Source organism: Lissotriton vulgaris, chromosome 4_1, assembly GCF_964263255.1.
Source record: "Lissotriton vulgaris chromosome 4_1, aLisVul1.2, whole genome shotgun sequence".
Classification (NCBI taxonomy): domain Eukaryota; kingdom Metazoa; phylum Chordata; class Amphibia; order Caudata; family Salamandridae; genus Lissotriton; species Lissotriton vulgaris.
The window spans coordinates 1,904,830,491-1,904,858,281 of NC_141691.1; the positions used below are offsets into that span (position 1 = coordinate 1,904,830,491).

A 27,791-nucleotide genomic window follows, 5' to 3' on the forward strand; every position below is an offset into this window, starting at 1 on the left:
TCAATCTCTGTACCAGATCTCCTAAAGGCCATAATATGGACAAAGAGATGGTTAGACATCTGTATGAATGATGATTATTGTCAGTTTCTTGTTTGACCCAGCACACTCGATGGTATATGACAACCTGTCTCCTCTCTTATTTACACAGGATGAGGGTGAGGGCCCCTGCCGCAGGCTTGTGACCAGAGGTGCTCTTTCCTTTCTCCGTGAATCTTCTTCCTGTTCATTCATGTATGTAATTTAAATTTTATATATTTGCAAGATCTTCTATGACACTTGTGGTGGAAACTAAGACTATGATGTAACAAGTTTATATCTATTCACTTGAATCACGGAAGGGTGAATGTGACGTGCTTTCATCTTTATGGACCTCGGACTTGTCTATATGGACTTTTTCCGCCTTTGAATGAGCTGGTTACCTCCATACACTTGGTCACTAGTTTCTTCATGTGTGCAATATTTAAGGAATGGTAGCGCACGTCACTGTGAATGAGCACACTATGAAATGGAGTCTATAGTGACACATTCCCTTAGCGCACTAGCCAGCGCATCACTGATACCATCTACAAGGTATCTCCTTGTATATGCATTTATGCATAAACCACCAGGTACCACCATACACTTAACCATTTATGTCTTGGTGTGTGTGAACCCTGGGTAATGGTAACACGCGACACATCGCATGATTTGTAATACCATATACTATATTTCACAGTGACACATTGACTACAGCGCACTAACCAGCGCACCACTGATACCACGTCTTTGTATGCCATTGTACAGACTTTTTGCATAATTCACAAGTGACACAATGAAAATGTTTGAACTAACTATGACCTCAGGTACCAGCATGCATCTCTTTGAGGACGTAAACCATTGGAATGATATTTTCGTTTAAATTTCAATGGAGTTTATTACAAACGTACTCTTATTGGTTTACCTCACAGATATTTGTTGAGTGAAATATCAAGTAATACGAGCTACTACAACCTGTATGTAAATAATGTTCGTAATTTACCATTACAAGATGGCGGACACTGTTAGTCTCATTTCGATGTCCTCCTACACGGAAGTGTTTGTGTCCATAAAGCATTATTGAATTGTTACAGACTTTGTGTGAACAAGCGCTTTTCAAGCTCGAAACGCGTCGCAAGGTTTATGATGAAACAAACCCTTTTGCTCTGGTGCACTATACCTGACTCCTGTGGTTGTTTACCGAGTGCTCGTCGGAACGCTGTTCTTGCTGTGATATATATTCCGGCTGCTCCGCCGGATACGAGCCACCTCTTCAAGCGTCTGGATTGCCAGTAGGAGCGCCTTTGACAGTAATATATATATATATATATATATATATATAGATATATATATATATATATATATATATATATATATCGCCACTTGTGCCCCGCCGCTGCGCCAGCTATAATGATCAGCTAACTCCAACAAGGACACGGAAGACCCAGAGTGCAGGTGAGTTTTTTATTTTTTCGCACACCACGCCAGGATAACGTTTCGCCCTACACAGAGGGCTTGGTCACATATATATATATTCACAGAAAAAAACATAGGTTTTAGGCCATATATAGTTAGGGATTTGCATTTACAAAACCTTATTTTACTCGCATAAAACCATTGAAATTCGCATATATAGTTAGATGCGCTAACTATATATCGCGCACCCGCAATCCACTGCTGATGATGTCACATATTACATCATTCATGACATGGTCAGTGACATCACTGATGACATCATCCAGTGACTGTATGTTTCAGTAAAGTTAAAATATGTCTTACATATTGAAGAACGGTGGATGTATAAGTGTCTGGATGAAGGATTTAGTAGGTGCATTACTGACTGTATGAGAGAGTGCTTAAATGTGTCTCACTGAGTGCATGGGTTAGTGACTAAACTATCTTAATTTGTGCATCATTATATCTGTTGTTCTGCTGCATGTGTTGATCAGTAGCTATATGAGTAACTGTATGGGTTATTGATTGGTTGCCCAAGTATTTGTATGGAAGAGTGAGTGTGTGTGTGGGGGTGGCTGGGAGGTGTGTGACTGTGCATACATGTGTGAACAGTTTATTTACTAGATCTATGGGTTCAAAACTGCATGTGGAAACAGCTGTATGGGTGGTTGACTGTGTACAAGTGTATTGGTGAGTGAATAGATATCTCAGTGCTACATGTCAAAGTAAGTACATATGTAAAACACAGTACATGTGAAAGTTCACATATATAAATTACTGTGTATAAGAGCCAGTGAATGTGTGAGTGGCTGTATGGATCATTGTGAACTTGTATCAGGGATTGTATAAAAGAGTAAATATGTGTTAGTATATGTTTGAATAAGTAAGGTGTGTATAACTGTATAGTTGAGGATATGGAGGTGTGATTGATTCAGTGCATGACTGACTAGGTGTGTGAGTAACTCCATGGATGAGTGACAGTCTGTGAGTGTCTGTTTACTCTGAGTGTATCTAAGGTTATATTAGAGTCTGAAGAGGTTGATCGTATTATCACATGATTGATGTCATCAATGATGTTGTCAGTGATGTCATTTGAGTTGTCATCAGTGATGTCATTTGAGTTGTCATCAGTGATGTCATCAGTGATGTCACTGACCATGTCATGAATGATGTAATATGTGACATCATCAGCAGTGGATTGCGGGTGCGCGATATATAGTTAGCGCATCTAACTATATATGCGAATTTCAATGGTTTTATGCAAGTAAAATAAGGTTTTGTAAATGCAAATCCCTAACTATATATGGCCTAAAACCTATGGTTTTTTCTGTGAATTTCAATGGTTTTTTAATACCAAATATCAAATGCTGTCAAATGTCAAGTACATGATAGGTAAAAACATTTTCGTGTTTATGCACCCAGATGTGCTTTGAACGCTGCCCCCCCCTCTTTTCTCTTACCAGTACTCTCTCTTTGCAGATAGTGAAGGGTAGTTAACGCAGGCCTTTGCCCCCGTTGTAATCCGTCATGCCTGCTTCTCTCTCTATTTGATTGATTGCTATCCAAGCATTTACTGTTTTAGAATTGGTTCTCTTTGGTTCATTCTGTATTTACAAACAAGCACAGTCGCAATACTCTGTTTAGTCTTTGCAGATAGTGAAAAATAGTTTAAAAAAACAAAAGGAATCGAGCAAAATCAGTAGGCCACTAATGGGATCTGTTTTTGACCTCGCTAAAATAGAAACATTAAGAACAACCCCTCATGAGAAATACGAAACTAGTAAGATGAACTTAGCTCCACACCATGATGGCTGCAAGACAGCTCGACTCCGCCGCCCACCCCCCCCCACCCAAAATAACGACAAACCCTATGCAAATATTATAAATATATACAACACACCAGCAAAGTAACAGGGTAAAACGTTTTATTAAATGACTATATACATGACAGCCTGCTGCAACATCGATCCAAATGCCTTTTGGTGACTCTTCCATTGTGAACATTGTCCCACAATCCGTTTGACCTGAAACGGTTACACAAATAAAACATTTGTGAGTTTTAAATTTCCGGAGAAGTATAATTCACCAATAGTTTTCTCTGTAGATCTTTTTCCATTAGCAATCCCAGTTCCATCACCCGCCCAGGATATCACTACTGTTAGTTGTCATTGTTGCTTCTGTTTTAATAAAAAATGTTTTATGGTGTTTACTGTTTTTGTTGCGATGTATATATTTATAAGTTATTAAAGTGTTATAATCCTACTATTTTTTTTATCGATTATTGCTGTTTGAGATATTCCCTATCTACAAACAGAGAAGAATAGAAATATTCTGTCTCCCTTTGCAGATAGTGAAGGATAGGTAATGCGGACTTTTGTCCCCCGTTGTAATCCGTCATGCCTGATTGAATGATTGGCTGGAAATTTATTGTTCAAGGAATAGTTCTTTCGAGGTACTCTCTGTTTGCAAATAACGTGGAATAGAAATATTCTGTCTAGTCTTTGCAAGTAGTGAAAGGTGGGTAATGCAGACCTTTGTCCCCCGTTGTAATCTGTCACTCCCCACTGAATGAGAAACTACTTCCACCCCAACCAATTATTAGAGGTACATCATCTGACTCAACCGGAGAGAACCCCTAATAAAGAAGACATATGTAAAATACGAAGTAATCCCTGTATCCTGTTAAACAGAAACTTTAGCATGAAACACACTTGAAAAGGAAAGGAAAGAAATCGAACAAAATCAGTAGGCCTCTGATGAGTTTTTGACTTCGCTAGAAATAAGAAACATGAAAATGGTGAAAGAAGCCAAGCTTGACGTTACGGCAGCCACAAGGTAGCTAGGCTCCGCCACCCCCCCACTGCTCCAAGCATGTCTGTCCCACCGCCCGCCACGCCCAATAACGGTAACATGAAATAAATACAAATCAGCAGATACCTACCCCCATTCCGGAAACTCCCGAAGTGCAACAGGTCCACGGTTACGCCCATCCGGAAGATGAGGCCTCGACACGTGCAGGGCGGGGCCCGACTAGCCGCCATCAGCCGGAGAAGTCGTGGGATGGTCGGCCCGGAATGTACTGGTCTTCCCATTCTCTTTTGGCGCCCTGCAGGCCACGGGGGGGGATGTCTTGCCTCTGCCTCCGACCCCCCCCTCGTATCTCCTGGTCTGGCCTCGGCTTGATATGAACTCCCCGTTCGGGCCTGAAGCGGCGCCCTGCAGGCCACGGGGGGGGGGGGGATGTCTTGCCTCTGCCTCCGACCCCCCCCCCTCTTATCGCCTGGTCCGGACATCACGGATATCAACGCCAGGTGTCGGCGTGGGGTGCGCTGGGAGGGAGAGGCGGCGCGAACGAGCCTCTCCCACCCCCCCCAGGTGGGGGCCCCTCAGCTGCACCCCCAACGCTCCACTCACCCAACAAAAGGGTTCGTCCACTCTTGCGATACAGCGACGCTCCACTCGCCCAACAAAAGGGTTCGTCCACTCTTGCGATACAGCGACGCTCCACTCGCCCAACAAAAGGGTTCGTCCACTCTTGCGATGCAGCACTCACCCAACAAAAGGGTTCCTCCACTCTTGCGATGCAGCGACGCTGCACTCACCCGACAAAAGGTCTCGTCCACTATTGCGAGGCAATGATGCTCCGCTCACCCAGCGGGGGTCTCGTCCACTGTTGCGGTGCAACGGCGTTTCTGAGTTCAACTAGAAAATGAGTCCTACATCCAGAAACGTTCTCCTCAACTTTGAAGATTCTATAAGAGCCACGGGGGCCCCCGACCCCCGATGGGGAATGACTGCCATGATCACCCACGGAACGACCACGACGTAGCCGCGGGACGTCGGCGCGCTCATGCCGGCGCCGGCCTCAGTCTTGAAATCACCAAAATCCTGCAAGGCTACCAACTTGATCAGTTCCGGTGGGACACCAGTATGACCCGGTAGGAGAGATTTTTGCCTCCCACCCCTCTTTGACTGATGGTTCATGTCGCCAGTCCCCTCTACTACCCTTCAACGAAAACTTTTGGACTGCCGAAAGAGGTCCCGGTCCAACCACGAGTTGGTGGAGACATTTTGAATATACTTGGACCTGCCTGACCTCACCCAAAATGGCGCCGGTACAAATGAAACTCTCAACTCCTTGTTGTGCCCCGATTGCTCAGCCTTGATATCATGAGATATGTATGCAGTTTTTAGCACATGAATTGATATGGGATAAGACTGATTATATGTTCGGACAATGAATTGATCTGGGATGGGCATTGATTATACTTTCGAACAATGAATTGACATGGGACTTGTACTGATTACACATTCGGACAATGAATTGATATTAAGTTCTAATGCATCATTGATTACTATATTTATTGAAGGTTAGAATTGTCGACACTTTTGGTACTTGCTCACAATGAATTATCGATATGATTTTGTCGCACTTGTCGCACTTTTTACTGATTATATGTTCGGACAATTAATTGATCCGGGATGGGTATTGATTATACGTTCGAACAATGAATTGACATGGGACAGGTACTGATTACACGTTCGGAAAATGAATTGATATTAAGTTCTAATGCATCATTGATTACTGTATTTATTGAAGTAATACTGATCTCTCCGCATGAAATTAATTTTCCACATGCTACACAAGTCAATCTCATCTGCCCAAAGTTCTTTTCCAGATTTGGGACCGTTTCCCTTGCCTCTGACTCACTTATTGCTAAGTCATTGGTGGATGTTTTTGCCGGTCGGGGGTTATCCCCCAAATCTCGAAGTTGTGCTTTAGAATAATTAAGAGGCTGCCACCTCTCCATGTGCCGATGCATGGTATGATTACCATAGCGCTATTTTTTTTCGGTCCCTCTCGACAGTTTTTTTTTTGCAGATGACGCAGGTAACGAACCTGGCTTTAACTTTCTTTTCATGAGAAGGAAAAGAAAAAAATTGCCAAATAAAATTCACTTTCACATGGGACGTTCTTGGCATTTCTTTTAGTTTTTTAATGTACATGTTCATAAAACGATTATACAAATGAAACATTTGTGAGTTTAAAATTTCCGGAGAAGTATAATTTACCAATAGTTTTCTCTGTAGATGTTTTTCCATTAAAAAACCCAGTTCCATCACCCGCCCAGGATATCACTACTGTTCCCCATGTCATAAACCATTGTTGCTTCTGTTTTAATAAAAAATGTTTTAAGATGTTTACTGTTTTTGTTGCGATGTATTTATTTATAAGTTATTAAAGTGTTATTTTCCTTCTACTTTTTTTTTAATTTTAATGGCGAATTCCCGTTTCGCTACCAGTTTGCGGCCCGGTTCGCGATCCGGGAAGCGCTTCTACCGTGAAAAATCAATTTTTTTTTATTTTCCCCACAGGACCCTTTAATAACCCCAACATCATTTCCTAGGGGGTCAATTGGGGTCTACCTTGCCCCCTTTCATTAAATTCCCCCTTCGTTTTTCACCTCTTCTTGTCTCTCGATCCTACCGAGAGACAAGATGGCGGCCGCACCGGACTGTTTAGAATGTTGACAGACGCCGGAGAGCCAATCAGCTTCGCTACGCAAAGCTCCGTGACGCGAAAAGTACGCGATCTGGAGCGCTATCTGGGACGCTGTCACAGATATATACATTTTTTAAAACGTTAATTTCTCAAAATCCACTGGAGAACATATATTGAGACCCAGCAAAGGCACATCGGGCTAACAGTCCCTACAATTTTGCCAAGTTTCGTGCAAATCCATTCAGCCGTTTGAGCTAAAAGTGAGGCCAAACGCCCTATGGAAATTAACATGGGAAAAACGCGTTTTGGGACCCCCCTTTTTTCTCGGCCCCCCCTTAACGAAACCCCCCCAAATTTTCAGGGGCTGCTCAGAAACAAAATGTGCCATTTTCCTGAAAATTTCAGCCGATTCCGTCCACAAACGCCAAAGTTATTTATTTTTTTTTTAAATTTTTTAAAACCTTTATTGTAGGAAAGCACACAGCTATTCAGCCTAACATCCCGGAGGCAAGGCAGCAAAGTATCAGTACGGTCATAGTGCCACGCGATTCATGTCAGAACAATGCAGGTTGTTTTTTATTTTACACACAGAAACATAAACAAAGCGCCCGAGGGCGCGGAAAAGGCAATGGAAGAAAAAGAGACCATGAGTCGGTAGGAGGCGGCAGAGGCTAGAGAAGTTGTAGAAAGAACTGAGGCAGAATGTAGCAAAAAGCGGGGGGGGGGAAGGAAGAACAGGAGAATCAGAACAAGAGTAACATAGCTGATGTCAACGTCTATGGCGACAAGCGTTCATCCCGTGGTAGCGGTGCAGGTGGTAGGCACAAATCCCCTCTGTAGGCGTTCCAGGCTCCCCATACCTTGTTCCATGTCTGAGGCCGCCCCCTGGCAGTATACACAGTCTTTTCACGCAACATACACCAGTCCATGTTGGCCTTCCATTGTACCACCAGGGGGGCCACGTTAGAACCCCATCTTTGTGCTATGTCCCGTTTAGCGACCATATTGCCCAGTGTAGCCCATCGGGTCTGCGCCGTATCATAGTCATTAGGCTCCCAAACATTGAGGAGGCACCTACGCGCCTCCGCAGCCAACTCCACTCCAGTCACCTCCCGCATCACTCTATGGACCCTCTCCCAGTAAGGGGCAATAACGGGACACTCCCACAATATATGCAGAAAGGTGGCAAGGGCTCCGCAGCCATGACGACAAAGGCCATCCGGCGAGAAGCCCATATGCACAAGCCTGGGGCCGGTGACATACACTCGGTGAAGAATTTTAAACTGGACCAGCCTCAGACGTGAGGAAATGGCGACCTCCTTAGGGGAGGACACAGCACTCTGCCAGTCCTCATCGTCCAGTTCCAACCCATCGGCCACCCACTGCTCCCGCAAGCGCTGGAGGAGGTCAACCTGAACGTTTATCAGCTTCTTGTAGGACAGGGAGATGGCGCTATCCGGCATATATCCGTCCAGCACCCTGTCCTCCAAAGGCGAGCTCTCGGGGATGTCACCCTCCTCCGGTCTGGCGGCGGTTATTGCGTGTTGCAGCTGGGCGTAGCGGAAGAACTCCGTTCCACTCAATTTATACTCCGCCTGCAGCTGTGGGAAAGTCTTTACCACCCCCCTGGAAAGCATGTCCTCAACCCTCGAGATGCCTATGAGGTCCCACTTCTCAAAGCCCTTGGTGTGCCAAAGCTTGCCCAAAATGTCGGAATCAAAGAGAGGGGTAAATCTCGTCAGTCTGCCCTGCCAGCCCTGTATCTTAGTGACCATTCGCCACGCATGGACCGCCGCCTTGGTCGGGCCCGTGAGGTTCCGATCGAAGGACCTAGAATATAGGGCGCGATAGTAATTGCCTCCATGTAAAAGCCAGCGGTCCATGGCATAGCCAGGGCTGTTCACGGGACCGTAAAAACCATGATTGATAGCGGTAAGTTGAGAGGCCCAGTAGTATCTCCGCACGTCTGGCAACGCAATGCCCCCGTCATACCATGGCATGGTAAGCTTCCGGACATGGACACGAGGTCGTCCATCCCAAAGAAGGGCACGCTGCAGGCTCTCAACCTCCCTGAAGTAGCGGGCCGGGACAAGGTCCTGAGTGTTCTGCAAGGCATACAGGAACCTGGGCAGGGACATCATTTTAAATAACGCCGCCCGGCCCAGCAACGAGAGAGGGAGCTTACGCCAACTCTCCACATCCCGCCTCAGTCGGTGGAGCGGGGGGAGCAAGTTGTGGTCGTACCTTGCCTTAGGGTTGTGTGAAATGTAAATCCCCAAGTACTTAAAGCCCTGTCCCGCCAGTTGTATGTTGCAACCTCTAGGGAGGCGCGGCGTGTCACCCTTGAGGATGTAAAGGGAGGATTTGGCCCAGTTGATAATTAGGCCGGAGTAGCGCCCAAACAGCCTGAGCACATCACACGCCACAATAAGCGACTTGCAAGGGGAGGTGAGGTAGAGCAGGATGTCGTCTGCGTACAGGGAGACCCTGTCCTCAAAACCCGGGGACCAGGAGATCCCATGCAAGTCAGGGTGCGAGCGCAGCATCGCCGCGAGGGGCTCTAGAGCCAGCGCAAACAGGAGCGGAGACAAGGGACAGCCCTGTCTGGTGCCGCGTTGAAGCGCGAAGGGAGCAGACATGCGACCGTTAACCGTAACAGCAGCCAGGGGGCTGGCATAAAGGAGTTGCACCCAGCCCAGGAAACCCGGTCCAAATCCAAGTTTCGTCAACACTGCCCACAAATAATTCCATTCCAAGGAATCAAAGGCCATTGTGGCATCAAGAGAGGCCAGCACCGCCGGTTCCGTAATGGCGTGAACTCTGGCCATAACCCAGTGCAAGCGTCGCAGGTTAAGGGCAGTGTTGCGGCGGGGTATAAAACCGGACTGGTCCGGGTGCACCAGGTCACTAATAACCCCGATCAATCGATTAGCCAACAGCTTGGCCAGGATCTTGGGTTCAGCATTGAGTAAAGAAATGGGGCGGTAGGACCTACAAACATCCCGCGGCTTGCCATCCTTGTGAATAACCACTATAGTGGCCAGTCGCTGGTCCAGGGGGAAGACACCATCCTCACGGGCACGGAGGAACATATCCTTCAGGTGAGGGGAGAGCACGTCCGGCCGGATCTTGTATAGTTCAACCGGTATGCCATTGGGTCCGGTTGCTTTGCCCGCACGCAGTGCGCGGATCGCCAGGGCGATCTCGTCCGCAGTGATGTCCCGGTCAATGTCTACCCTGTCCTCCTCAGAGAGGCAAGGAAGGTCTATCGCCGAGAGGAATTCAGCTGAGTCAGCCTCGGAGCGATCCGAACCGGAGGTATAGACCCCCCGAAAATAGTCAGCAAAAGACTCGGCGATGGCACTCGGATCAGTAACCACCACTCCGTCCTCGCACAGGATCTCCGGGACCACCCGGCTTGCCATTTCCCGCCTGTCCAGCCAGGCCAGCAATTTGCCAGCCTTGTCACCGACATCATAGATGCGGCCTTGTTGCTCCTTCGCTAGGATCAGGGCTGCGTTCGTGGCGAGATCGTGGTACTCCGATTGTTTCAGAGAGAGTTCATGCAGGAGAGAGGGTTCGGGCTCGGGCCCCAGACGGAACTCGAGATCCAAGACCTCCTCCTCAACTTGCATGAAATCCGCATCACGAGTTCGTTTAGCCACCGCGATGAGAGACAGGGCTTCACCCCGCAACACCGTTTTGAAGGCCTCCCAAAGAGTGACCGCAGAGCTCACTGAGCCAGTATTTTCCGTAAAATATAGGTCGATGGCCTTGGCCAAAAGCGCTCGTGTGTTATGGTTGCGGAAGTACCAGGGATTTATCGCTGCCGGGCGGCTGGACAAAAGGACACCGAAGTCAAATGAGATCCACAGCGGCGAGTGATCGGAAACGCCCCTCGCCAAAAAACGCGCCTCAGAGACGGCAGGCGATTGCGCCGCCAGGGTGAGGACATAATCCAGGCGGGACAGACTTCCATGGGCACCGGAGAGGAATGAAAACTGACGAAGCGCCGGATGCAATAGCCGCCAACAATCCACCAGACCCATAGAGTCAAGGAAGGTCGGCAGCCACGTTTGGGAACCCGGGAGGTCTCTCGGTGGCTGACGGTCTAGAGCGCCAGAGCAGACTGAGTTGAAATCACCCCCTAGGATCAACAGGCCCGAAGGCAGGGACAAAATGGCGCCACCAAGGTCCCGAAAGGTGCTAGATTGGAGGCCAGGGGGAACATAAACCGATAGCAGGGCCAGGGAACGTCCCTCCCACCTTCCCGCCACAGCTGCGTAGCGTCCCCTATCATCTAGCAGGGTGACGTCTATCTCAAGAGGAAGGGACGCACGTACAAGAATGCCCGCCCCCCGGGAGCCCGAGGAGAACCCAGAGTGGGCGACCATTTTGTAACCCTTGCGATTCAGGGCCCTACAAGAGTTACCCACTAAGTGCGTTTCCTGCAGTAACACAATATCAGGCATGTTCCTTTTTATCAACTGGAGCACCACCCCTCTCTTAACCCGATCACCTAGTCCATTGACATTCCAGCTAAGCACTTTTAATTTCCTACCCCCCATCCCCGAACAACCCGCCCCACCCGACTCCATCCAACCCAAACGTCCATTGTACAGTAAAACACACAGTCCATTGCCTCAAGGAAGAAAAAGAGATAGAACAAACAATCAACAAAACTCGCAAAGTTGCACCCCCCACCCTGCACCCCTGCATGTGACTAAAAAGCCCCCCCAACCAGCAGTGTGCCTGTCGCCCCATAACTACTCTACAAAAAGACACCCAGAGGAGTAAGGAATCTCCGCGAACACCTCCCGCCACCCTCCATGTGCTAACAGGAAAGATAGTACGGTATCTAAAAGCAACATTAGATAGCCACCGAGGCAAGCAAGAGAATCAAGTAGTCACCCATTACAGAACCAAGTCTCATAGGTCCGAGCCGCCAGCAGCGCCACCCTCATGGTCCTCCTGTGCTTCTCGGCGCGGTGGTAGAGTGTCCAGCCAGTCACTGACGTTCTCAGCGAAGTCAAAGAACATGGCACGGCCCTCGTATTCGATCCGGAGCTTAGCAGGGAACATCATAGAGTACTTGAGGCCTAGGTCCCGCAGTCGTCGCTTCACCCCAGAATAGCTTTGGCGCTGTCGCTGAACCATCCTGGTGAAATCTGGGTAGAAATGGACATCAGCGTTTTGAAATTTAAGTGGCCCATGTCGCCTGGAAGCCTGCAGGACAGCATCCCTGTCGCGGAAGTTAAGCAGCCGGGCCACGATGGGTCTAGGTGCCGCGCCAGTTTTCGGCGGGCCACCCGGTACCCGGTGGGCTCGCTCCACCGAGAAAAAGTTGCTGAGGCCAGGCGGGGCCAGATGAGTCTTGATCAGTTCTTCAACGAGGAGGTCCGTTGCCGCCTCCTCCGAACCCTCCGGTACGCCGACAATGCGGACGTTCTGCCGCCTGGCCCGGCTTTCGAAATCATCCAGCCGCCTCGCGAAGTGCTCCGCTGTCCTCTGCAGGTTCCGGACCTCCGTTTGCAAGTCTGAAACGTCTTCCGTAAGACTGGCCGTCTTGATGTCCAGATTTTTAACCCTGTCATTGGTTTTGCCCAAGTCGGCTCTGATGAGGGACAGATCAACGGTCATGCCATCCACCTTGTGCGTGAGGACTTCATGTTGTTGCTGCATGTCCGCCCGGAAACTTGTAATGGCTCCCAAAATGTCGGTCAAAGTGGGCTCAGAGCCGTCCGGCGAGCCCGAATGTGGGATGCTCTTGGCAGAGGGACCAGTAACAGGCGGTGTTTTCGGCTGAGTGTAGCGCTCAATCCGATTCTGCTGCTGTTGTTGCGATTTACTGCGCACTCCTCTGTTAGATGGCTTGTCGAGGTCCCCCTTGCCCGCCATGTTAGGTCCCAGAGAACAAAGGGCTATGCCAGGCAAGTCCAAGCCCAGAGACCCAAAGTTATCTCCGGGACGTCAATGGGAGACCGTTCCAGGCGTGCCCCGTCGACCAAATAGCACCGCTGTCCAGTACACTTCTCCGTTGACGAAAGCAGGCTGGCACTCCGCAGATCAGCAAGGTGTAGCAGCGGAGTCCGCAGAGACAATGGCATCGAGCTGGCACGGAGTCCCACTCGACGTAGCTCCGCGTAGGAGACACCAATTTGAATTCTGAAAACGGTGCTCGCCTCAGGGGGCCCTCAGCAACGAGTATCCACCCTCGTGGATCAGGATTACGGGCAGGATAGTTGCGGAGGATCGGAAGGTCCGCGGAGCTCCGAGCTTACGCGGCCATCTTGGTTGCCCGCGAAGCTCCTCCCCTCAACGCCAAAGTTATTAGACATAGAATTTTCAAAAGTCCCATAGAGAAAAAAATCCTAACTATATATACCTACTGGCGATAGCCAGTAGGTAATATATATATATATATATATATATATATATATATATATATATATATATATATATATATATATATATATATAATATATATATATTATATATATTACCTACTGGCGGTCGCCAGTAGGTATATATAGTTAGGATTTTTTCTCTATGGGATTTCTGAAAATTCTATGTCTAATAACTTTGGCGTTTGTGGACGGAATCGGCTGAAATTTTCAGGAAAATGGCACATTTTGTTTCTGAGCAGCTCCTAGAAATTTGGGGGGTTTCGTCAAGGGGGGGCTGAGAAAAAAGGGGGGGTCCCAAAACGCGTTTTTCCCATGTTAATTTCCATAGGGCGGTTGGCCTCACTTTTAGCTCGAACGGCTGAATGGATTTGCACAAAACTTGGCAAAATTGTAGGGACTGTTAGCCCGATGTGCCTTTGCTAGGTCTCAATATATGTGCTTCAGTGGATTTTGAGAAATTAACGTTTAAATCAAGATATATATCTATAACAGCGCTCCGGGCAGCGATCCGGTTCGCGTACTTTTCGCTTATCGGAACTTTGCGATGCGAAGCTGATTGGCTCTCCGGTGTCTGTCAACATTCTAAACAGTCCGGTGCGGCCGCCATCTTGTCTCTCGGTAGGATCGAGAGACAAGAGGAGGCCAAAACAAAGGGGGAAATGAAGGAAAGGGGGCAAGGTAGACCCCTTCTGACCCCCTAGGATTGATGAGGGGATATTATAGAGCCACGCTGGGCCCAAAAAAAAAAAAAAAAAAAATTCCGTTTTTTTCGCCGTAGAGACGCGTCTTGGTACGCGAACAGGGCAGCTAACCGGGAAGCTAACCGGCAGTGTAACGGGAGTCTGACGAGTAGCTGATTGGCTGTCAACATTGTAAACAGTTCGGAGCGGCCGCCATCTTGTCTCTCGGTAGGATCGAGAGACAAGAGGAGGCCAAAACAAAGGGGGAAATGAAGGAAAGGGGCAAGGTAGACCCCTTCTGACCCCCTAGGATTGATGAGGGGATATTATAGAGCCACGCTGGGCCCAAAAAAAAAAAATCCGATTTTTTCACCGTAGAGACGCGTCTTGGTACGCGAACCGGGCAGCTAACCGGCAGTGTAACGGGAGTCTGAGGAGAAGCTGATTGGCTGTTATCATTGTAAACAGTCTGGAGCGGCCGCCATCTTGTCTCTCTGTGGGATCGAGAGACAAGAGGTGGAAAAAAGGTGTAAATGAATGAAAGGGGTAAGGCAGACCCCTCCTGAACCCCTAGGATTGATGAGGGGGCTATTAAAGTTCCCTGGGGGGTGAAAAAAAAAATGTGATTTTTCGCGGTAAAGGTGCTTCCTGGTACGTTAACCGGGCAGCTAACCGGCAGCGTAACGGGAGTCCGACATATTGTGTTTTTTGAACGTTTGTGATATGTGCACGTGTGGATTTTGTCTAATTAAGGTTAAAAAAATATATATATATCTTTAAGCGTGTTCTGGCGCGCTTACGTTTTGGGTTTGGTTTGCGCTGCAGAGACGATACGTCACGGTTATGCGATGCATCATGAGGCGTCTCACGGGCTACGTGATACGTCACTTAATAAATAATATATTTTACAGCTATAGATATTAGCTTTTAAAAAACCAATGAAATTCACAGAAAAAACCATAGGTTATAGACCATATATAGTTAGGAATTTGCATTTACAAAACCTTGAAAATTCACTGAAAAAACCATAGGTTATAGACCATATATAGTTAGGGATTAGCATTTAAAAAACCTTATTTTATTTGCACAAAACCATTGAAATTCCATATATAGTTAGTTGCACTAACTATATATCGCGGACCCGCAATCCACTGCTAATGATGTCACATATTACATTATTCATGACATGGTCAGTGACATCACTGATGACATCTCAAATGACATCACTGATGACATCACTGATGACATCTCAAATGACATCACTGATGACATCACTGACATCTCATTTGACATTACTGATTACATCACTGATGATATCATTTATGTGATAATACATCTTCAGACTCTAATATAACCTTAGATACACTCAGTGTAAACAGGCACTCACAGACTGTCACACATCCATGGAGTTACTCACACACCTAGTCAGTCATGCAAAGAATCAATCACACCTCCATTTCCTCAACTATACAGTTATACACACCTTACTTATTCAAACATATACTAACACATATTTACTCTCTTATACAATCCTTGATACAAGTTCACAATGATTCATACAGCCACTCTCACATTCACTGGGTCTTATGTTCAGTTATTTATATATGTCAACTCTCACATGGAGTGTGTTTTACATATGTACTTACTTTGACATGTAGAACTGAGATATCCATTCACTAACCAATATACTCATGCACACAGTCAACTGTCCATACAGCTGTTTCTACATGCACTTTTGAAGCCATACACCTAGGGAATCAACTGCTCACACATCTATGCACAGAGTTATACACCTCCCAGCCACCCACACACATACTCAGTCTCCCATACAAATACTTGGGCAACCATTCAATAACCCATATAGTTACTGATATAGCTACTGATTTAAACATGCAGCAGTTTACAGAAGAACATAAATAATGATTGCCAAATTAAGACACTTTAATCACTAACCCATGCACTCAGTGAGACACATTTAATCATTCTCTCATACAGTCAGTCATGCACCTACTAAATCCTTCATCCAGACACTTATACATCCACTCATTCTTCAATATGTAAGACATATTTTAACTTTACAGAAACATACAGTCACTGGGTGTTGTCATCAGTGATGTCATCAGTGATGTCATTTGAGATGTCATCAGTGATGTCATCAGTGATGTCACTGACCATGTCATGAATGATGTAATATGTGACATCATTAGCAGTGGATTGCGGGTCCGCGATATATAGTTAGTGCAACTAACTATATATGGAATTTCAATGGTTTTGTGCAAATAAAATAAGGTTTTTTAAATGCTAATCCCTAACTATATATGGTCTATAACCTATGGTTTTTTCAGTGAATATATTATATATATATATTATATATATATATATATAAAATATATATATAAAAAATATATATATATTTTTTTTGTTTTTTTTGTTTGTTACCAGGCATGTTAGCATTTATGCAGATGTGAAGCAGAATGCGAGCAAATTAAGACCATTGTTGAAGCCCTGCCAAGTACCATGCATCAGGCGTTAAGACTAACGCATTTCCAGTGTGGTGATCCTCATCACTGCACTGAAATTGCCTCCTGGGCTGTGAACAAACCGGAGTCCCGGAGTCCCGTGTCCATTGGCTCCTATCTTTATTTGTACTTCCATAACTTAGCCCGAATCCATCTGCAGCAAGCTTAAGATAATCAGAATCATTTAATAATTTTATCACCAACACAGAGCACATCACGTATTCATTTTTTATATATAGTTCATTTTATTTATTTATTTTATTTATTTGGCGATTTTTAGAGCGCGCAAATACCCTAGGGTGTCTCGGCGCTGTAGTTGCAGAACTCTCAGGAGGAAGGGAGGATTAGGCAGGGAACAACCATGTCTTTAGTTTTTTTCTAAAGTTGAGAAGGGTCGGAGCACACTTGATGTATAGAGGAAGTGTGTTCCATAGTATGGCTGTAGCCACGGAGAAGCGTTTGTCACCCCAGTTGGCCCTTCTTGTACGGGGGACCATGAGTAAGTGCGCTGAGGATGAGCGTAAGGCTCTTGTGTGTTCAAGCGGTCGGAAGGCTCTTCTTAGGAATAGAGGTCCGTAATCGTGAATAGCCTTATATGCTATGCATAAAGCTTTGAATTTGATACGGCTCCTCACCGGTAGCCAATGTAGCTGTCGGATGTAGGGGGAGACAGATGCAAATTTAGGGATGGATAGCAGTGTCCTGGCTGCTGCATTCTGCACTGTTTGCAGTTTATTGAGGACCTTTTGTTATGCATTGAGTAGCAATGCATTGCAGTAGTCAGTTTTGGAGAATACTAATGTACTGACCAGGGTTTTGCCTGCATGTGGAGGAAGGTATGGAATTAATTTTTTTATCCTTTTTAGTATGTGGAAGGAAGAGGAAACCACTGCATTGGCATGTTGCTGGAATGACAGCTTGTTATCGAAGATAACACCCAGGTTGCGTACCTTCGTCACAGGTTCTGGGGGTTGTCCCATCTGGTGGGGCCACCATTGTGGGGACCAGGTGGGTTGTAGCCTCCCGAATGTCATCACTTCTGTCTTATCAGAATTGAGTTTAAGACAGTTGGATGACATTCAGGAGCTTATTCCCTTCATTCCCGTTTGGAAATTGGCTGCCACCGAGATTCCATCGTTGTATATCGACAGCACCAGTTGGGTGTCGTCGGCGTAGGTAGTGAGGGAGATTCCGCCGGATTTTATGACCCTCGCCAGGTCCGACACATAGATGTTGAATAGTGTCGGACTTAGCGAGGATCCCTGCGGTACTCCACATGGCAAGGAGAAGGTCTGGGATGTGAAATTGCCTAGTTTCACAGTTTGCGGACGGTTTGACAGAAATGAGGCCAGGAGGTTTTTTGCTTTGTCTGTAATTCCTATGGCCTCGACACGGTCGATCAAGGTGGCATGGTCGACCGTGTCGAAGGCCGCAGATAGGTCCAGGAGTATCAGGACTGCGGCTCCTCCGTTATCCATCGTGGACCTAATCTCATCTGCTGCTTTTAGCAGTGCCGTCTCTGTTCCGTGGCCCTGTCGAAACCCAAATTGGGTGTCATCCAGTAGATTGTTGTGGTGAATGTAGTTTGACAGCTGGGTATTCATGATCTTTTCAAAGATCTTTGCGGGGAATGGGAGGCAGGCGATGGGCCTGTAGCTAGCAGGAAGGAGAGGGTCTAGGCTGGGTTTTTTGAGTAGTGGTTTAATTATTGCTTTTTTCCATACCGGGGGGTAGACACCAGATGCAAACATTGCATTGCAGATGGTGGTTAGAGGTGGAGCAATAACTTCCGGGATGAGGTTGAGGATGCTTGGGGGGCAAGGATCTAGAGGTGAACCAGATTTGGTTCGAGCGATCAGGGGTTGGATGAATTCACAGGTGGTAGGTTCGAAAGCTGCGAATATGGGGCCAGTATGAACAATAGAGTGAGAGGGAATGGGCGCAACGTCGGGTGTGAACGTGTTGAAAATGGCTCTGACCTTGTCCTCGAAGAAATTGGCTAATGCATCAGAGAGGGCTTGAGATCCTTCTGACTGGGGAGCAGGTGGGTTAGACAGGTATGTTACTACTTGGAATAATTTCCCTGAGGAGTTTTTAGCCTGATTAATTTGGTTTGTGTAGAACGTGGATTTCTCTGTTTTTATGAGTTTTTTATAGTTAGAGAGGGCGCTTTTGTAAATAATCTTGTCAGGCGTATTAAAGTTACGGCGCCACTGCCGTTCAAGGTTTCTGCAGTGCTGGCGCTGAAGTCTAAGCGACTCAGAGAACCAAGGGGCTGAAGGGAGTTTTCTACTCCGATGGGAAGTTTTGGACGGTGCTAATTTGTTGCAGGCTTCGATCAGATTCTCCATGTAAGTATCTGAGGCTGCTATGGGATCATGCTTGTTAGGTAATGGGCTGTCCTGTATCATCTGAGTGAGATGTTCGAGATTTAAGTTTTTCCAGTCTCTGAATTTGGTGGGAGGGGGAAGAGACAAGCGAGGGGAAGTGGGTTTGGTGGGAATAGAGAAGCATATTGCAGAATGATCTGTCCAGCTTAAAGGAATGATCTCGGTGATGGAGATTTCAGGGTTGTTGGTGAATAATCCATCCAACGTATGTCCTGCTTTGTGCGTGGGTTTTTTAACAATTTGTGTAAGACCGGCTGTCTCTAAATCTCCAAGTAGCGTTATGGTGTCTGGGTCTTCTAAAACTTCGAGGTGAAAATTGAAATCACCTAAGATGGTGAACTGTGGTGATCCAATTGATGTCTCGATTATGTGATCCAAGCGTGCTAGGAATTTGGCTCTGGATCCTGGGGGGCGGTAGATCAACATACCTTTGAATGTTGCTTTACTGGATAGGCCTATCGAGAAGAGGAGGGCCTCGCATTCAGGGTAGGTTGTGTCTGCTGTGGTTATTTTGAGGTGGTTTTTGTAAATAATCGCGACTCCTCCACCCTTCCTTATCGGTCTGTCTAACTTACACACACAATAATTGTTAGGTGTGGCGTCTCTGAAGTCCGGGCCAGAGGCCTCGTCTCCCCATGTTTCGGTGATGAATAAAATATCTATCTGTTGCGAGTCTATGAAATCAGCGATTTCAAATTTGTGTTTCGGCAGGGATCTTACATTTATAAGTGTTGCTGTCACTAATGGGGGAGTTGTAGGGAGAGGAGTAAATGGAGTATCGGTACAAGTGGGACACTTGAGTGGTCCGATCCTAGGATTGTTATAGTTGAAGTTAGGTAAGGAGTGAGGGAACCTTATTGTTTGGTTGATGCTGAGGAGTTGGTCCGAGGTATAAGTTATTGGTACGGAGCTGGTGGCGGGATGGGGGAGTGGTGGATCAGGGGGGGTGGCCCTTTGCCCGGTCTCGGCACGGACGAGCGCAGACGAGCTTGCCTTATGCGCCCCTTCGGCGCGCATTCGTCGCGCCCCTTCGGCGCGCATTCGGCGCGCCCGCTGCGCTTCCGGATCCGGTGCATTGTACATAGGGGAGATTTGGGGCGTGGCCAGCGCAAGTGGGCGTGGCTGTTGTCCAAGAGCGGCGTTGCTATGGCAACCCTGGTCCGCGTCAGCTATCAGTCAGCTGGGCGGTAGAGTGCACGTAGCGGCAGGTAGTACAAGTTTTTAAAAACACAAGTATCACAGTGAATAACAAATTTAAATGAGCGTAAAATCTCCCGGCTTCCGCCTCAGGAGAGAGTTTGTGCAACACGCGATTGTATTCAGCGCGCGCTTTTAAGCTGAGTGGCTAGGGGCGTGGCCAGCGCAAGTGGGCGTGGCTGTTGTCCAAGAGCGGCGTTGCTATGGCAACCCTGGTCCGCGTCAGCTATCAGTCAGCTGGGCGGTAGAGTGCACGTAGCGGCAGGTAGTACAAGTTTTTAAAAACACAAGTATCACAGTGAATAACAAATTTAAATGAGCGTAAAATCTCCCGGCTTCCACCTCAGGAGAGAGTTTGTGCAACACGCGATTGTATTCAGCGCGCGCTTTTAAGCTGAGTGGCTAGGGGCGTGGCCAGCGCAAGTGGGCGTGGCTGTTGTCCAAGAGCGGCGTTGCTATGGCAACCCTGGTCCGCGTCAGCTATCAGTCAGCTGGGCGGTAGAGTGCACGTAGCGGCAGGTAGTACAAGTTTTTAAAAACACAAGTATCACAGTGAATAACAAATTTAAATGAGCGTAAAAGCTCCCGGCTTCCGCCTCATGAGAGAGTTTGTGCAACACGCGATTGTATTCAGCGCGCGCTTTTAAGCTGAGTGGCTAGGGGCGTGGCCAGCGCAAGTGGGCGTGGCTGTTGTCCAAGAGCGGCGTTGCTATGGCAACCCTGGCCCGCGTCAGCTATCAGTCAGCTGGGCGGTAGAGTGCACGTAGCGGCAGGTAGTACAAGTTTTTAAAAACACAAGTATCACAGTGAATAACAAATTTAAATGAGCGTAAAATCTCCCGGCTTCCGCCTCAGGAGAGAGTTTGTGCAACACGCGATTGTATTCAGCGCGCGCTTTTAAGCTGAGTGGCTAGGGGCGTGGCCAGCGCAAGTGGGCGTGGTTGTTGTCCAAGAGCGGCGTTGCTATGGCAACCCTGGTCCGCGTCAGCTATCAGTCAGCTGGGCGGTAGAGTGCACGTAGCGGCAGGTAGTACAAGTTTTTAAAAACACAAGTATCACAGTGAATAACAAATTTAAATGAGCGTAAAATCTCCCGGCTTCCGCCTCAGGAGAGAGTTTGTGCAACACGCAATTGTATTCAGCGCGTGCTTTTAAGCTGAGTGGCTAGGGGCGTGGCCAGCACAAGTGGGCGTGGCTGTTGTCCAAGAGCGGCGTTGCTATGGCAACCCTGGTCCGCGTCAGCTATCAGGCAGCTGGGCGGTAGAGTGCACGTAGCGGCAGGTAGTACAAGTTTTTAAAAACACAAGTATCACAGTGAATAACAAATTTAAATGAGCGTAAAATCTCCCGGCTTCCGCCTCAGGAGAGAGTTTGTGCAACACGCGATTGTATTCAGCGCGCGCTTTTAAGCTAAGTGGCACTTATGAGCACCACGTTAAGAGAATTTTTTAACACACAGGAGACGCCATACAGAGGGACAGATCATTTTTTTCTATTGGATTCATCCATATATTGATGTGTAGCGTTTGAAACAGTAATAGCATCCCTCTATGCCACACAGAGCATAGCCAGTTTTGCATAAAGGTTTCTCCCTTTGGACTAGGACAGATATTACATCTATTAGATTTTCTACATTCATATGTGCCATCTAGGAAATATAGAAGTAATGAGAGAGCAATTCGCATATATAGGAATTACAATTTGTGCATGCAATAATTTGAATATGCATCATGACTCAGATATGAATAGTGGATAACAGATTTTAATGAACTAATATCTTGAAATCTATAGCTCTCATGACATAGTGGTAAAGTTTTAGTATTTGTATAGGTAAAACATAAAATTATTTATATAAGCATCATGCACTTTAATTTTAGCATATTTTATAAATATATGTTATACTACTTGATGAACCAACTAGCAACCTAACGGTCGAACATGCATTACTCTACACAATTTACCATATGATAACAAACTTGCAATTGCACTTTAATTGTTGACAACTTAGATAATGGACATTTTGCCTCCATAATATCTACTCTGATCCGACAAAACTAACGAATATATAGCCCGCTGCTCTTTAATTCCCTAGTCAAAAGGCCAAATCATATTGTCCTGATTATGTTTATTTATGATTAACTATGTCGATAATAGCAAGAGATCATGTAAACTACACGTTACAAAATGGCGCTCATGTTTTACTGCAACATTGGGGCCATGCACCTGCATAGTCCTTTACCTCTGTTTACCAATGATTGTTAATTGGCGCGTAAAATGTGTGTTTGTTGTATATAACACAGTGGTAGCCCTTCCGCTTGTTATCAGTGAGCAAGGACACAGTGTCAGAAACGCGTCTGAAGGCTTGCACCACTTTACCATCATGGAGAAATACAGCATTTAAACAAGAAGTCTGACTTCGGCAATATTTTTGAAGTCTGCGTACCTGTCTGTGCTGCGAAGCACTTTTGGGACAAGTTGGAGTTTTATATATATATATATGATTTTTTATTTTATCTCCATTACCAGGTTCAACATGTTGGCACTTATGTAGTAATTATTCCTCTGTGTGCTCCAATAATTATTCTGGACTGACATCAAGAGTTTTAAAATCATTTTACACTGATTTCTTCATGTTTGCTGTTTTAGGTTTAGGCTTCGCAAGGAAACATACCAGAATTCACAGTGTTTCCTAATGTTGTGATCAGCATGGACCTAGAAAGACAGTCCAGGTGAGTAACCAGCCATCTGGGTGACAATCATAGCCAAAAGTGACTTTGTTTTAACCTGCTGTTTTAAACTGTCCACACTACAATGTAAGTAAATGGGGAAATTAATCCCCCCTTACTTTGTTTCCACATCTCCCTCTTAAATGTTTGCAAATGTAATGTAGATTTTCCTAGTACTTATGACAGAAAGTGTTAATTTTATTAAAGACACAGAGGCGAGTATTATGCCTTCTATTCTTGCTTTATTCCAAATAGCAGCAAGATAAGTAAAAAACAACAATACCCAGCAGTCACAGCAGAAGAACTACTGGCCAATGGGATTGAACAGAACAAACAATGAACGAATCACAGTAAGCCTAGTATATATGAACATATCTGACCACGAGTAGCCCTCTTTTCTTGTGCGAGAAAGTCAGTGAGAATGTATAAACAAAGGAACAATTGCAAACAAAATGCAAAAAGTCATAATCCAAGCAAATAAATCCTGAAGGAAACCCAGAACTGCAGGATAATGATGGAAGAAAGTCCAGAGGAAGGGAGACGATGATCCAGCTGAAGAAAGACAGTCCACAGCCGCAGACGCAGTCTTAGAAGGAGGCTGGTGGTAAAGCCGGAGTCCCTAAGGGTGGGAAAAAACAGAGATAGTTAATAATGTAGAAGTGGGATAATACTCGCCTCCGTGTCTTTAATAAAATTAAGACTTTCCGTCATAAGTACTAGGAAAATCTACATGTTATGGCAAGAACAGAGGCTCCTATTATGCTTGTTCAAAGCATATCAACAACCACAGAAGAAGCAGTAACAACAGGTTTGCAATAAAATGTTTTGAAAACAGAATCGTTGGACCAATCTGCTGATTTCAGGATATCCTCCAAACGAGAGCCTGCCCAAAAGGCTTGAGAGGCCATAGCACCCCTGGCGGAGTGAGCACCAAAGGCGGAAATGTCAATGCCCGCGAGGGACATGATCCAACGCACTCAACGGGCGAGCATGGCAGCAGAAACAGGATGATGGGGCTTGCGAAAAGAAATGAGCAATTGCGAATGAAAGGAGTTCCTGAGATCAGCAGTTTTTTGTTCATAACTTTTCAGGCATTGACCAACGCAGAGCTGAAGTTGGGAAGGGAAATAGGGATAAAACACAGTTTGCAAATTGGTTTTAGTGCGCCTGTGAACCTGAAACAAAACACCAGAAGGTGAAAATTGTCTGGAAGCCAAATCCAAAGCCCTGACATCAGAAACACGTTTGATTCATATTAAACACAATAACATGGTAAGTTTGGCTGAAAGCATTTTCAGAGAGAGAGCATCATTAGCAGGCCATGAAATAAACAATTTAAACACCAAATTAGCATCCCATAAAACAGAATACTTAGCCAACGGAGGTTTCGAGAATCGGACTTCCCGGAGGAGACGACACACCAAAAGATGAGTACCTACCGGCTTGTTGTCAATGGGACAGTGGTTCAGAGAATTAGCAGATCTGTAAAGATTGACAGTGTGGTAAGATTTACCCGCGCTAGCTTCAGAAGCGAGAAAGTTAACCACAAAAATTAGAGGGGCTGAAAAGGGATCGACAGACCGTTCCAGACACCAGCTTGACCATAAAGTCCAAGCTGACTTGTAGGCTCTGGAAGTGCCGGGGGCCCAAGCTTGACTGATAAAGAGTGAGGCTTCTTGTGAAACGATGATGTCAGAAGAGGAAGACCGGAAATATTCCATGCTGAGAGAACCAGGGATTGGTCCAGGATCATGGCGTGGGGAAGGCCCTGAGGGTCTAGTAAGAGATCTTCGCTAAAAGGAAGAAGAATCGGAAAATCCACTGCCATTTCCAGGAGGGAAGGAAAACAGATTTGAGCTTGCCAGAAAGGAGCCAACAGAACAAAAGAGGTCGACTGACGTCGGACTTGAGCCAGCACCCTGTTGATCATCAGGAAAGGAGGGAAAGCATAATTGAGGTGAAGGGACCAGTCCTGGAGAAAGGCATCCGTCGTCAGAGCGAGAGGATCCGGTCGCCAACTGAAGAAAGCGGAAGTTGGGAATTGAGACGGGAAGCAAAAAGGTCGATAGAGAAAGGGCCCCATTTTCGGGAAAGAGAAAGAAAGACGGAGGGAAGAAGCCTCCAGTCGCTTGAATCTCGAAGATAACGAGAGTGCCAATCTGCAATGGCGTTGAGAGTGCCTGGCAGGTACTCCGGCCGCAGGGACAATTTGTGTTCGAGGCAGAATTCCCAAAGACTCTTTGCAAGTTCTGCGAGAGGTTTGGATTTTGTGCCACCGAGATGGTTTATGTAGCGGACCACAGAAACATTGTCCATCCCAAGAAGAATGGAACAACTTGCTTTGTTTTTGGCCAGACTGCGAATTGCAAAGGAGCCTTCCAGCATCTCTAAACAGTTGATGTGCAATGACGACTCCTCTGGAGACCATGTACCTCCAGTCGAGATTGAACCACATCGGGCGCCCCAACCCGACAGACTGGCATCTGATTCTAAGACAAGATCTGGGGCTGTCATGAAGATCGTTCTGCCGTTATCTAAATGGTCGATCCACCATTGAAGTCCGGGGCGTGACTCTAGGTCTAGCTGAATGAGATCGGAATATGTGAGTCCTTTGCGGAGATGTCTGATCTTCAATCGTTAAAGGGCACGATAATGAAGGAGACCCGGAAAGATGGCTTGGATAGACGCTGAAAGAAGTCCCACTATTCTTGCAAGAGAACGAAGGGACACTTCGGAGGGTTGAAGAACTTGACGAATCTCGGAGCGAATGGCTGAAACCTTGGATTGAGGAAGGTAAAGAGAGGCGGTGGAAGAATCCACTCGAAAACCCAGAAACTCTATACTTTGAGAGGGAACCAACATGGATTTTTCTGAGTTGATCAGAAAGCCAAGGTTGAGTAGAAGAGACTGAGTAACGCTGAGGTTTGCAAGAAGAGACTGTTTGTCGGTATGCATGAGTAAGATATCATCTAGATAAATGATTAGACGAATGCCTAGAGACCTTAGATAGGACACAACAGGTTTCATCACCTTGGTGAAACACCAAGGAGCGGAAGAAAGGCCGAAAGGGAGTGAGCAAAAACGGTAGGTGACACCTAGCCACTGAAATTGAAGGTATTTTGTGTGAGATTCGTGAATGGGAATCGAGAGATACGCATCTTGTAAATCCAGTCTGACCATCCAATCGGATGGACGCAGTGTGTCCCTGAGATGGATGATGGTCTCCATCTTGAAGTGGCGATAAACCACAAATTGGTTGAACCACTGGAGATTGATGACAAGACGAACCTTTTTGTTCATTTTCCGAACCAAAAAGAGAGAGCTTAAGAAACCGGAGGGATCGAAGGGAGCTATAAGGATAGCTTGTCTGAGAAGAAGATTTTGAACCTCCTGTGAGACGAGCAGAGCTACGTCTGTGGAAAAAAACAGAGGCGGAGGAAAAGTAGCCTGGAAAGGAGGAGCGTAGAATTCTATGAGATAACCTTGGACAGAATGGAGGACCCAAGGGTCCGCTGTGAGAGTGCGCCACTTGTGAAGAAAAAGAGACAGACGTCCTCCGACTGGAGGAGAGGGGCTTACCCTGGGTATTGGCGTGGCTGTTGTTGTTGCGGAAGCCTTTTTGTCCACGGCCACGGAATCCACAACCTCGTTGGGGGTAGAATTGTGGCTTGTATTGCTTATAGCTGGAATTGGATGCACCTCTGGAACCTTGGTTTTGGTAACCACGGCCTGAAGAGCGGTTCCTGCCTCTGCCGGCCCTGCCAAAAACCCGAGGGGCGAAAACCTTCTTAATGGAAAATTGGGCTTTGTCCAAAGAAGCAAAGGTAGAAACAAAGCGGCTGAGGTCTTTGACAAGGGAATCACCAAAAAGTAAACCATCCGCCTTGACACCAGCATCCTGGGAGGCCAGGTTCGCCAACTTCGGATCTAGTTTGATTAACAGGCCCATGCGACATTCGTGTATAATTGCAGCGTTGGCATCCCAAAAGACAGAAAGATCCTTGAATCCAAAGCGAAATATCTTCAGGGTTGAGGTCAGACCCTTCAAGGCGGGCAGTCTCCGCCATGTCCAGCACCCGGGCCAAAGGACCAACAACATCCAATAATTTGTCCTGGCAAGTGGACCAGGCTCTGTCCACGCCCTTGCGAGGATCCTTGCCAAATTTCGAAAAGAAAGTAAAGAGAGGTTGGTCAATGGAAGGAGTGACAGTTATATGAGAAGGTAAGGAAGGTTTGGGACATTCAGACTTAAGTTTAGCTCTAACAGACTTGTCCAGTGGAAGACGCAACTTGGAGGAGATATATTCACCCACATGTGGGATGGGAAACCATTCTGTAGAATTGGGGTGTCGTATAGTAGTGGGGTCAAACATAGGATTGCCCTCGGAGTCAAGCACAGGTTGAGACGCAAACGCATCAAGTCTAGCCTTCTTGGGAGAAGGAGGATCATTAATCTGAAACAGGTCTGCCAGATCATCAGTGTCACCCATATCATCATCATCATCCGTGTCAGGAATAGAGTCAATGACCAGCTTCTTAGGAACCTCCACATTCTTATTCTTGGATTTACTTTTGCCCACAGACTTAAACCCCTCCGTGGTTGGAGGTCTGGGAGGGACCGAGCCCTCAGTCGAATGCAAGGACAACTCGCGACTCAGCAGTGACACATTTTTTGTAATAGTAGTGGAAGGAACCAGTTTACGTTTCCTGCTTTCCCCCCGCAGAATGGGCCAAAGCTTTGGTCATAAGGCTCATGAGAGAGTTTTCCATGTGTTTGGAAACACGATTCATAGAAGCTTCCACAGCTGTCTCCACAGAGGAATTAATAAACTGACTAAAGTCATGTTTAAAAGTTTCACTTTCCTCATTATCTAGCTCAGGGGAGCTGGGAACCTCCAT

General features: G+C 46.5%; 1 pseudogene; it reads right to left on the reverse strand.

The window, feature by feature from the left end:
- LOC147724696 (uncharacterized) lies at positions 1 to 27,791 on the reverse strand (annotated as a pseudogene).